General features: G+C 42.1%; 1 long non-coding RNA gene across 1 annotated transcript; it reads right to left on the bottom strand.

The window, feature by feature from the left end:
- Positions 1-361: 361 nt before the first annotated feature.
- Positions 362-12,295, bottom strand: LOC141047629 (uncharacterized). Its single transcript, XR_012219855.1, has 2 exons — positions 12,047-12,295; positions 362-1,709 (listed from the first exon to the last, which is right to left on the bottom strand). It is a non-coding gene; the product is annotated as an uncharacterized lncRNA (long non-coding RNA).
- Between the last annotated feature and the right edge of the window lie 248 nt (positions 12,296-12,543).

Raw genomic sequence — 12,543 nt, forward strand, 5'->3', positions numbered from 1 at the left:
CTGTATACATTAATTTGTAATTCAGGGACATACTGGAAAACCATCCTGCCCAAGTCGGTGCCAAAGAAAACCCACATTGGTACGTATAGTATAAGATGCTCTCACTCTCCTCAGTCCTTTCCCTGCTCCCCAGTCCAGATACACTCGGGCTATGGAAGGGCTACCTCCCCCCAACTCCTGATATGGACATGGTTTTTGCAGGAATTATATCCTCAAAGGTGATCTTTGAATGCACCAGGTTTATTTCTGCTCTCATATCTCTGAGACCAGTTATAAATCAATTGCCCTAAGTGATAGATTGGCATTTATTATTCCTCATTTCACTCGTAGCAACACATAAGAAGGTGAGGGCCTAAACAGCTTTGTATAGCAATAGTGGGACTTTTATTCCTATCAGGATGAGCGACACTAACTTATCCCATCTTTGTACAATTGATGTGTATCAATAAAATAGTGTTTGGTCCCAATGTCCTCAGAATAAGTAGATGTAGAATGACCTGGTGATCGGCTGTCAGATGTCGAGGGGTACCAGACTGGATTACATTCCATCATGCTGAATCCTGATCTTAGCTTTTGGTATCCTGTTGGCAGCATAAGAGTAATTTTTGCAGCCTGATCAGCAGTTTTAAGCTCTTGGTCGCATACAAATTGTCGCACATCCATGAGACAGATGTGAAGAAATTGATCCTTCATGATGAGATCCTCTAGTTCCATAAAGATGGTAACACAAAGTCCTCAGATCCTAAAAGTAATCATGAACTAGGCATAGGTGTAAGATATTCCTCACTGTAGAATCCAGAACGTTTTCCGATATACTTCTGGGGTGAGGTTATATTTCCTAATCAAGGTCTCTTTCATTGCATTATAGTCCACGCCTAGCTGTAGTGGAAAGTCAGAAAAAACTTCCACGGCTTTGCATTTTAACCCTGGAATTAATAGCAGAGTGAGATGGGCAAAGGGACACAGAGAATGCTGCTACTCTCACTTTAAAGCGAACCTATCAGGTCCACTTACGTTATAAATATGTAACCCGTCTGTAACACCACAGTAAAACAAGGTGAACAGAAAATGCACACTTTTACATAAATATTATAAAAATAATTTTTATCAAAAAGTATTTAAAAACATCAAATAAACAATAAGGCAACCTCAATTGTGGGACGACAAAAGGGGCTAGTCACCCCAATACACGAATATCATATGCGCAGCAGGTATGAGACATTTATAAATTGCTAGCAATTAATGGCATGAATATGATACAATATAATTTCAAAATGCGCTAGAAAAAAATCCTGCTTCCATTTATATAAGCCCGGCAACTGCCATAGCTATTATCAGCGCAAACTGAATAAAGCCCTACTATCTGCCAAATTTCACATGTGCAACTATACAATTGTGTGGAAACACATAGCGTGTCAATGATATGAGCGATAACAACGCTCAGACTAAATCTCACCTGGCAAACTGTAATGTGTGGAGTGGCTGCCGCGTCCCTCACCCCGACGCGCGTTTCGTCTTCTTCAGTGGGCGTGACGGGGGAGAGGGAGAGCGGATATTTAAATGGTCCAAAACCAATCAGAAGAGTTCAATTAATTAATCCGATAGCTCCAATAGTACTCCCACATTGCGGCGCGCCACGTCATTCTCCCGCTGCCTCACAAAGAGTCTCGTCACCTCCGGTCAGTGAAAAAAGCCGAACAGCAGACTCCCTGAATCACAGGTGATGCGTGTCAGCAGGCACCATGTTGCCAGAGACTTTCAAGACAGGGCGCAGATAGAAATCAGCAGCGCGCACATAGAAGACATGGAGATATATAAATGTGATTCTAATTCTACCAATATAATCAGGAAACAGATATTTATTAAAAAAAAGAAAAATAGCTAATAATTGTGTAGTGTAAGATTATCTAAGCATTTTTCAAAAGACTAATCAATGCGGACCTTTTATAATCCACATAAATCAATACAGTACATAAACTAACAATTTTTATAATTATAATGTGCAACCAAATATAAAGAAATTAAATTACAGCAAAACACCAATTTATATAAATATAATAATTAAGTGAATACATCATATACAATTAATAACAAATGACTCATATAAAATAAAAATAAATAATTCCCAATACTTGTGAATAAACAAGAAAAATAATAATAATATAAAATGCTCATAATACATTTTTAAGATTCATATTAATAATATATACAAGTGAATATATGAATATTAAGTGAATATAATAATACTGATTATAAATTTATTACAGTGCACAAACTAATATACACAATTCCATTAGATCAAACTTGGTAGAAGCATCCATCACGATATAGACTCCTCCTTAAAGGGAATCCGTCACCCCTTTTTTGAGATATCATATAATGATATCATTCAATTGTGTGTCACATAAGGATTCTCTTAGTACTTTTGCTTCCCCATGACCCCGCACCTTTCATGCATAAATACCTTTTTTATATCGGTTCAGATGTATGTAAACTGCCGCGGTCCGGTCCGATGGGCGGGGCTTATTCAACTGCTCCCCCCCCCTGTCTTGCTCTACACAAGAAGAAATGCGTAGAGCAAGACAGGGAGGGGGGGGAGCAGGTGAATAAGCCCCGCCCAGCGGACCAGACCGTGGCAGTTTGCATACATCTGAACCGATATAAAAAAGGTATTTATGCATGAAAGGTGCGGGGTCAGGGGGAAACAAAAGTACTAAGAGGATCCTTATGTGACACTAAATTGAATGATATCATTATATGATATCTCAAAAAAGGGGTGACAGATTCCCTTTAAATTATCTAGGATGCCAAAGCACAATGACAACAAACAATAGAATTTCCATCTGTACTACAATAAAAAAAAATTAAAAATAATAAAAAACATGAAAAACACTCCCTACAACCCCTAAAAATATATATATATATATATATTTTTTTTCTTTTGTCATTTTGGCTGTTTGGACACTGCTGAATAGGTTTTGTACCTGCTGTATTATTTTGGTAGTGCTGCCCTTTTTTCTTGATTTAAATATATATATATATATATATATATATATATATATATATATATATATATATTCACATATTAATTCATGAACAGCCAATACGACCCCATTACAAGAAAGCACTGAATCCAAAACTTTTGTTTAACCCATTTGGGACTAAAGTCCCCAACCTATAAATCCATTTGCCTTCCAATTTAGCAAGATTTTTTCCAAAATCACCTCCTCTTGATCCCATTTGGATAACATCAATTCCCTTCGCAACCAATAGACTCGAATCACTGTTATGATAATGGAAGAAATGTCGAGGTACAGTTTTGAGAAGAGACGGATCAGAAACTGTTCGTCCCTTCTCAATGTCCCTGACATGTTCCCTAATGTGTACACGTAATTCCCGTTTTGTAAGTCCAATATAAAGTTTTCCACATGGACATTGCACACAATATACAACCCCTTTGGTTGAACAAGTAATGAAATGTCTGATAACAAAATTACGGGTACCACTTGCATTCGAAAATTCTTTGGCTTTAACCATGTTATCACATCCTTTACAATGCCCGCAAGGGAAAAATCCCTTTATCTCTAGCCAAGTGTTATTAGCAGTCGATGGTGTCTCATAGTGGCTATGTACTAGCAAATCTTTGAGATTTTTTGATCTCCTTGCGGTAATCAAAGGTGAAGAGGGTAAACATTTACTCAAAACGGGATCTGACAACAAAATAGGCTAATGTTTTTTAATAATTTCTTTAAACTCAGACCATTGGCTATTGAATGTGGAAATTAAACGAATTTGGTTGTCTGTATCTTTCTTAACTATATTCCTATATAACAAATCATTTCTGGGGGTATATTTAGCACGATGATATCCATAAAAAATCATTTTTTTACTATATCCCCTATCATGGAATCTTTTCCTCAAAATTTTAGATTGATGTTCAAAGGAATGCTCATCCAAGCAGATATGCTTAACTCTCAAGAACTTACCCGTTGGTATCCCTCTTATAGTAGATATGAGATGGGAAGATGTTGCATGCAACAAGGTGTTAGTTGCAGTAGGTTTTCTATACACCTCTGTTGTGAGTTCATTTTCCCCTTCGTCACTGAGGTCTGGTGAACTCCCTATTCTGGTAAAGGAAGGTAATGAGCCTGATTATCAGGCACCTGAGCCTAATGAGGATGACTGGCTGAGTGGAGTCACGGACTGGATATAAGGCTGCCGACGCCCTTCTGCCCTGCGGGTGATTTCTCTGTGGACTTCTAGGACACCAGTCTGATTCCTGCTCCTCTAAAGCTAAGTTTTCTGCTTTGCCTGTTAGCATTTGTGTTTTGTTTTTGTTTTCCTTGCTTTTCTGGATTCTGCCATTCCCTGCTGGGGTGAGCTGTGATCTCCTTTTGCCGGTTGCTCTGTCTTCAGAATATTCCTGAGTACTGACATAGCTTTTTTGAAGCCTAGCGTCTTCAGGGCCTTTTTCACTGTCAGTCTGTTGGCTCTTATTTTCATACTGTTTTTCACGGATTGCAGACAGCAGCCTTCCTGTCCTTTCCTATCTAGTTAGCTTGGGCCCCGTCTTTGCTCAGTCTATCTTTCTGTCTGTGTTAGTGTTTTCATCTTGCTTTACCGTCATTATATGTTGGGGGCTGCCTATTGCTTTGGGGTCTGCTATGGGGCAGTTTAGATTTCCCCTTTCTTTCTTTAGGCCTATTTAATTCTCCGGCTGTGATCGAGGGGTCTAGGGCATTGTAGGAACTCCCCACGGCTACTGTTAGTTGTTGTGGATAGGATCAGGGGTCTGCAATCCGATAGCTGCCAACCTCTCTGGTTTTCTGGACTTAGCTAGCATTTCTGTTTTTGCCTCCTACGGTGACTCAATCATAACAGAATCACCCGCCATACCGCAGATCCTAGGGTACTCAATAGCAGGAAAGAATTGTGTTTAAAAAAAAAAAAAAAAAAAGTGTGTGTATATTCTTTCCTCTATATCTCTGAGGCAGTAGGGGGAATTTTTTTTCTCTCAATGGAGATAAAGCAATTGTCTGATCGTGTGGAGCAGCTCGCTGCGGAAGTGCGGGGAATTTCCGCCTACCTTGCTCGTTCGCATGCTGTTGAACCAAAGATCCCTACACCTGATGTATTTTTTGGGGATCGATCTAAATTTTTGAGTTTCAAAAATAATTGTAAATTATTTTTTGCCTGGAAGCCTAACTCGTCAGGGAGCTCCGCGCAGCAGGTTAAAATTGTCATCTCTTTGCTGCGTGGCGATCCCCAGGATTGGGCTTTTTCTTTGAAACCAGAAGATCCTATTCTGACTAATGTGAACGCATTCTTTCAAGCTTTGGGGTTGTTGTATGACGAACCTAATGCTATTGATCAGGCTGAAAAGACCCTGTTGGCATTGAACCAGGGTCGAGATTCTGCAAAGTTGTACTGTCAAAAGTTCCGAAAGTGGGCGGTCCTTACTACCTGGAATGATAATGCCTTGGCTGCTCTCTTTCGGAAGGGTTTGTCAGAAGCCGTAAAAGATACTATGGTGGGATTTCCTGTTCCCTCTGGTCTGGACGATTCTATGTCATTAGCCATTCAGGTTGATCGGCGTTTACGTGAACGCAGGATTGCACGAGAGGTGTTGCCACCGGTTGAACAGACGTCTGAACCTATGCAATGTGATAGAGTTTTGTCTAAGGCGCAACGTCAGGAGTTCAGAAGGCGTAATAAGCTGTGTTTTTTCTGTGGAGATGCCTCGCATATTATTTCTGTTTGTCCTAAACGAGAGAAACGCTTTGCACACACGTTTTCTATTGGTGGTGTTCAACCTAAGTTTCTTCTGGCAATTACTCTGATCTGCTCCCTGTCCACATTTTCCACCAAGGCTTTTGTGGATTCGGGAGCAGCGCTAAACCTAATGGACTTGGATTTTTCTAAACGTTGTGGATTTCCGATGACACCTCTGCAGACGCCTATCCCTTTGAGGGGGATTGATGGTACTCCTTTGGCTAAAAATAAACCTCAGTTTTGGACCCAGGTGGTCATGCGGGTCGCCCCAGACCATCAAGAAAATTGCAGATTTTTGGTGTTGCATGGTCTGCATGATGCTGTTGTTCTGGGGTTTCCCTGCTTGCAAATTCATAATCCAGTTTTGGATTGGAAATCTGTGTCAGTGGTGAGTTGGGGTTGTCGGTGTGCCTTTAGTGAGGCTCCGTTTTTTTCCACCTCTCCTCAGTCGCATGATGTTCCTGACTATTTGGCGGACTTTTATGATGTATTTAGTGAGAATGAGTCTGCGTCCTTGCCTCCTCATAGGAGTTATGACTGTGCAATTGAACTAAGCCCGGGGTGTAAATTTCCCAAGGGTCGGCTCTTCAATTTATCTGTACCTGAGCACGAGGCTATGCGGTCCTATATTAAGGAGGCGTTGGAGAAGGGTCATATTAGACCATCCTCTTCACCCTTAGGTGCCGGGTTTTTTTTTGTGGCCAAAAAGGATGGTTCTTTAAGGCCTTGTATTGATTATCGTGCCCTCAATAAAATTACTATTAAATATCAGTATCCGTTACCCCTGATTTCGGATCTATTCTCTAGAGTTAGAGGTGCTTGCTGGTTTACCAAGCTTGACCTCAGGGGGGCGTATAATCTTATCCGCATTAAGCAGGGGGATGAATGGAAGACGGCGTTTAATACTCCGGAAGGACATTTTGAGTACCTGGTGATGCCTTTTGGGCTCACTAATGCCCCTTCTGTCTTCCAGTGCTTCATGAACGATATTTTCCGAGACTTTGTCGATAAATTTTTGATTATCTATTTGGATGATATTTTGATCTTCTCCAAGGATTGGGATTCTCACGTGGAACATATTCGGACTGTGTTCCGGATCTTGAGGGAGAATTTCCTGTATGTCAAAGGATCGAAATGCCTTTTTGGAGTACAGAGGATTTCATTTTTGGGATTTATTTTGTCTCCGTCAACTATTGAAATGGACCCGGCCAAGGTACAGGCCATTTATGATTGGGTTCAGCCCACTTCTTTGAAGGCCCTCCAGAAGTTTTTGGGTTTTGCTAATTTTTATCGGAAATTTATAGCAAAATTTTCTAGTATTGCCAAGCCATTGACTGATCTGACTAAGAAGGGTGCTGATGTGTTGAATTGGTCTCCGGAGGTTGTTGCTTCCTTTCAGGAGCTGAAGCGAAGATTTACCTCCGCCCCGGTTTTGCGGCAACCTGATGTCTCACTCCAGGTAGAGGTGGATGCTTCTGAGATTGGAGCAGGAGCGGTTTTGTCCCAAAAGGATCCTGTAACATCTAAAATGAATCCCTGTGCTTTCTTTTCCCGAAAGTTCTCTCCATCTGAACGTAACTATGTTGTGGGGAATCGGGAACTGTTGGCCATGAAATGGGCATTTGAGGAGTGGAGACATTGGTTGGAGGGAGCTAAACACCAAGTTGTGGTCCTCACTGACCACAAGAATTTGATTTACCTAGAGTCGGCTAAACGCTTGAACCCTAGACAGGCTAGGTGGGCCTTGTTTTTTACACGTTTTGATTTTGTGGTCTCTTTTCTTCCTGGAACTAAGAATGTCAAGGCAGACGCCCTCTCTAGGAGTTTCTTTGCTGATTCTCCTGTGGTGACCAAGCCTGCTACCATCTTAGGCGAAGGGGTAGTTCTTTCTGCCATCTCGCCCGATTTGAGACTTGCTCTGCAAGAGTTCCAGGAGGACAAACCTGAGCGTTGTCCCAGTGGAAAGTTGTATGTTCCTGACCAGTGGAAGAAGAGAGTGATGTCTGAAGTTCATTGCTCTGGATTGGCTGGTCATCCAGGTATTTTTGGTACTAGAGATCTGGTGAGCCGCTCTTTTTGGTGGCCCACCATGTCTCATGATGTCAGGAATTTTGTGCAGTCCTGTGGGACTTGCTCCCGGTCTAAATCTTGTTCTCGCTCTAGTGGGATGTTGATGCCTTTGCCGGTCCCCAGGAGGCCATGGACCCATATTTCAATGGATTTCATCTCTGATATGCCGGTCTCTCAAAGAATGACTGTTATTTGGGTGATTTGTGATAGGTTCTCTAAGATGGTTCATCTTGTACCACTCCCTAAGTTGCCATCTTCCTCTGAGTTGGTGCCCCTCTTTTTGCAACAGGTGGTTCGCTTACACGGGATTCCTGAGAACATTGTGTCTGACAGAGGAGTTCAATTTGTGTCTAGATTTTGGAGGACCTTCTGTTCCAAGCTGGGAATTCAGTTGTCCTTCTACTCTGCTTTTCACCCTCAGACCAATGGGCAGACAGAGAGAACAAACCAGACCTTGGAGTCATATTTGAGATGTTTTATTTCCGCTGATCAGGATGATTGGGTTTCATTTTTGCCCTTGGCCGAATTTGCTTTAAATAATAGAGCTAGTTCTGCCACTTTGATGTCACCTTTTTTTTGTAACTTTGGGTTTCATCCTCGATTTTCTTCAGGGCAGGTGGAGCCTTCTGCCTGCCCAGGTGTTGACACTGTGGTGGAGAGAATGCACCAGATCTGGGACCAAGTGGTGGATAAGTTATCTCTCTCCCAGGAAAAGGCCCAGCGGTTTTCCAATCGACATTGGACCATTGGTCCTCAGTTTAAGATTGGTGATATGGTGTGGTTATCATCAAAAAATATTGCTATGAAGGTGGCTTCTCCTAAGTTTAAGCCTAGATTTATTGGACCTTACAAGATTTTGGAGATTATTAATCCGGTCTCTTTTCGTTTGGCTCTTCCTGTCACATTTAAAATCCATAATGTGTTCCATAAGTCCTTGTTGAAGAGGTTTGTTGAACCAGTTGTTCCTGGGATGGCACCTCCAGACCCTGTATTGGTTGAAGGTAACATGGAATATGAGGTAGAGAAAATACTGGATTCCCGTCTGGCTAGACGGAGACTCCAGTATTTGGTTAAGTGGAAGGGTTATGGTCAGGAGGATAATTCCTGGGTCTCTGCCTCTGATATTCATGCCAAAAGATTGGTGCGTGCCTTTCATCGGGCTCACCCTGATCGCCCTGGTGGCGTGGTTGAGGGTTCGGTGACCCCTCCTCAAGGGGGAGGTACTGTTGTGAGTTCATTTTCCCCTTCGTCACTGAGGTCTGGTGAACTCCCTATTCTGGTAAAGGAAGGTAATGAGCCTGATTATCAGGCACCTGAGCCTAATGAGGATGACTGGCTGAGTGGAGTCACGGACTGGATATAAGGCTGCCGACGCCCTTCTGCCCTGCGGGTGATTTCTCTGTGGACTTCTAGGAAACCAGTCTGATTCCTGCTCCACTAAAGCTAAGTTTTCTGCTTCGACTGTTAGCATTTGTGTTTTGTTTTTGTTTTCCTTGCTTTTCTGGATTCTGCCGTTCCCTGCTGGGGTGAGCTGAATCTCCTTTTGCTGGTTGCTCTGTCTTCAGAATATTCCTGAGTACTGACATAGCTTTTTTGAAGCCTAGCGTCTTCAGGGCCTTTTTCACTGTCAGTCTGTTGGCTCTTATTTTCATAGGGTTTTTCACGGATTGCAGACAGCAGCCTTCCTGTCCTTTCCTATCTAGTTAGCTTGGGCCCCGTCTTTGCTCAGTCTATCTTTCTGTCTGTGTTAGTGTTTTCATCTTGCTTCACCGTCATTATATGTTGGGGGCTGCCTATTGCTTTGGGGTCTGCTCTGGGGCAATTTAGATTTCCCCTTTCTTTCTTTAGGCCTATTTAATTCTCCGGCTGTGATCGAGGGGTCTAGGGCATCGTAGGAACCCCCCACGGCTACTGTTAGTTGTTGTGGATAGGATCAGGGGTCTGCAATCCGATAGCTGCCAACCTCTCTGGTTTTCTGGACTTAGCTAGCATTTCTGTTTTTGCCTCCTACGGTGACTCAATCATAACACACCTCTGTCATAATACCTCCATTTGACGATGTCTTGATTTGAATATCCAAAAAATCAAGCTCCCTACCGGCTTTATAGATCAGTTTAATATTCAAATCATTTTGATTAAGTCTGGCCATTAAGCAATCCAAGTCCTGTTGGGGACCCTCCCATATGAACCACATATCATCGATGTATCTCATCCAATGATGTGTGTTCTCAATACCGGGTACAGGGTTGCTAATGATGCTAATGAATATCTCCCTTTCCCACGCACCCAAGAACAAATTAGCATACGAGGGTGCACAGGAAGCCCCCATCGCAGTACCCTGTTTTTGCAAAAAAAAAATTTTATTAAAAATAAAACAATTATGGGTCAAAATAAATTCCAACAGGACTAAGAGCAAATCCACAAGATGTGCATCAAGATTGCTTGTTTTCAAGTACCACGATGCTGCTGCTAAGCCATCCTTATGCCTAATCGATGTATATAGGTACTCCACGTCTGCCGTAACCATAATCATGTTTTCAGTTAGATGCATATTGTCCAATCTCTACAAAGCAGACGTGGTATCCCTAATGTACGATAGAAGGCTGGTAACCAATGGCCTGAGATAAAACTCTAGTGTGTCACAGATAATTTCGCATAAACCATCGTTACCTGCCACAATTGGTCTCCCTGGGGGATTGAGAGGATCTTTATGAATCTTAGGGATTAAATAAAAAGTTGGAAGTTTTGGACTTAATTTTTGTATAGCTTCCAAAATTGACTTGGGGCTTGTACCTACAGTAACCGCTTCGTAGGCCTGATTTTCATAGAGCTCTTTGGGCCAAATCACCAGGTTACCACCCTTATCTGCGGCCTTAAAGACCACATCATTCCAACCCTGCATTTCTTGTAATGCTTTTTGTTGATCAAACTTACGCTATAAACCTGGATATAGGGTTAATGTATAGCTTAATTGTGTTAGGAAAGTGCGGCACCCGGAAAAAATTAACTTTACTTCTCCCAGAAGCCACCAGCTTTCAGTCATGCAAAGAGCAATTACAGTAACTGGGTGACAGCACTGAGAGCGGAGGCTATAAGCACATCCCTGCACTGACTGACATCCAGCTCTGCATTGAGGCACTGCTGAGGTGGCTGTCAGTCAGCTATTGGGGTGTGTTTACAGCCGCCTCGCTCAGTGCTGTCACTGTTCACTGTAATTGCTCTGACATGCCTGCATGACTGAAAGCCAGTGGCTACCAGGAGGAATAAAGTTCATTTTCTCTGGCATGCTGCACTTTTGATACTATGTATAGGCACCTATATGTTGCTGCTAACCTGCAGATTAACTCTATATCTGCAGGCAGGTTAATAGTGTTATTGGACCTGACAGGTTTCCTTTAAGTTTTTTTTTCTTTCTTTCCAGCTTCCACATATCACATACTGTACATTAGATTGATGCAAATGCCCCATGGGTAACTATTATATTGACATATAGAAGTTATTTCAGCGTGCCTTCATAGACATGAGGTACATAACTCACTGAGTAAATGACAATGCTGTTTGGAAGAAAAAAAGTATATATGGCAACATGAACATGAAAACATAATAGATACACACCGCCAGTCTGCAGGAAATAATCATTTCAGGATAAATGTATGAAAACCACTAACGTAGACGCTCCAATCCGTAACTGTTCAAACCTCAGCGAGAATTATTTGCTCACAGCAGTTCTGCCGATTGAACAATTATATTAGTTTATGCCAGAGAACCACGTCAAATGTGTTCTTTCAGCTAGGCCTGTCAGGGTAACTAGAATTATATTTGGCATTTCAGTGGAGTGAGCTGACAGATATTAAAATTGCTAAAGTCTTCACTGCAGGAAAAAAAAGAAAATTAATGGAAACAATACAACTTTTATATACAGACTGTGTGTAGCCTTAAAGGGGTTGTCCACTACTCGGGCAACCGATTTTCAATCATTAAGTCTCCCCCCCTTATAAAACAATAAGGCTGCAGTCACACATTCAGTATTTGGTCAGTATTTTACTTCAGTATCTGTAAGCAAAAACCAGGGCTGGGTGATAAATACAGAAGTGGTGACGTGTTTCTATTATAGTTTTCCTCTGATTGTTCCTCTCGTGATTTTGGCTTACAAATACTGATGTGAAATACTGATGGTGTGACCGTAGCCTTACACCTTACTCACCTCCGGTGCTGACGATGTTCCAGCAGTGTTACCACCAGCTCTCCCAAGGCTTAGGTGACTGTTCTGTAACATGACGCAGGGAGGTAGCTGTGGGCGAGGTACTCATCTCTTGCGTCCTGGCATGCTACCTTAATGTGAAGGTCCTGGCTTGGTCTTTGGACTTGTCCTGTGAGAGCACTACGCCCGTGCAAGCCGCATGTAACTGATGTTGCTGAGTTGCCAGGACCAGATGTTTCACAGTTCAGTGAAGGACACTGCAATTCAAAAATAAACTTTTTACTGAATGGGTACTTGGTAGGGTAGGGAATATATACAAGAAATAGCGTTTACAGTGTTATGTTTCCTTTAAAACTTTAAACATTTTCCAGTTTCTTGCCTTCGTTTCATTTCTCTGTTCTCAATGTCCACTGTTTCTCACTACTTCACCACAACCCAGCTGACACGGGCAGTAGGAGGAAAATAGGAGACGTGGAACCTGGGCCCCTGAACTGCCCCTC

This window comes from Dendrobates tinctorius, unplaced genomic scaffold, assembly GCF_039654945.1.
Source record: "Dendrobates tinctorius isolate UK_male_01 unplaced genomic scaffold, ASM3965494v1 ptg000129l, whole genome shotgun sequence".
Taxonomy (NCBI): Eukaryota; Metazoa; Chordata; class Amphibia; order Anura; family Dendrobatidae; genus Dendrobates; species Dendrobates tinctorius.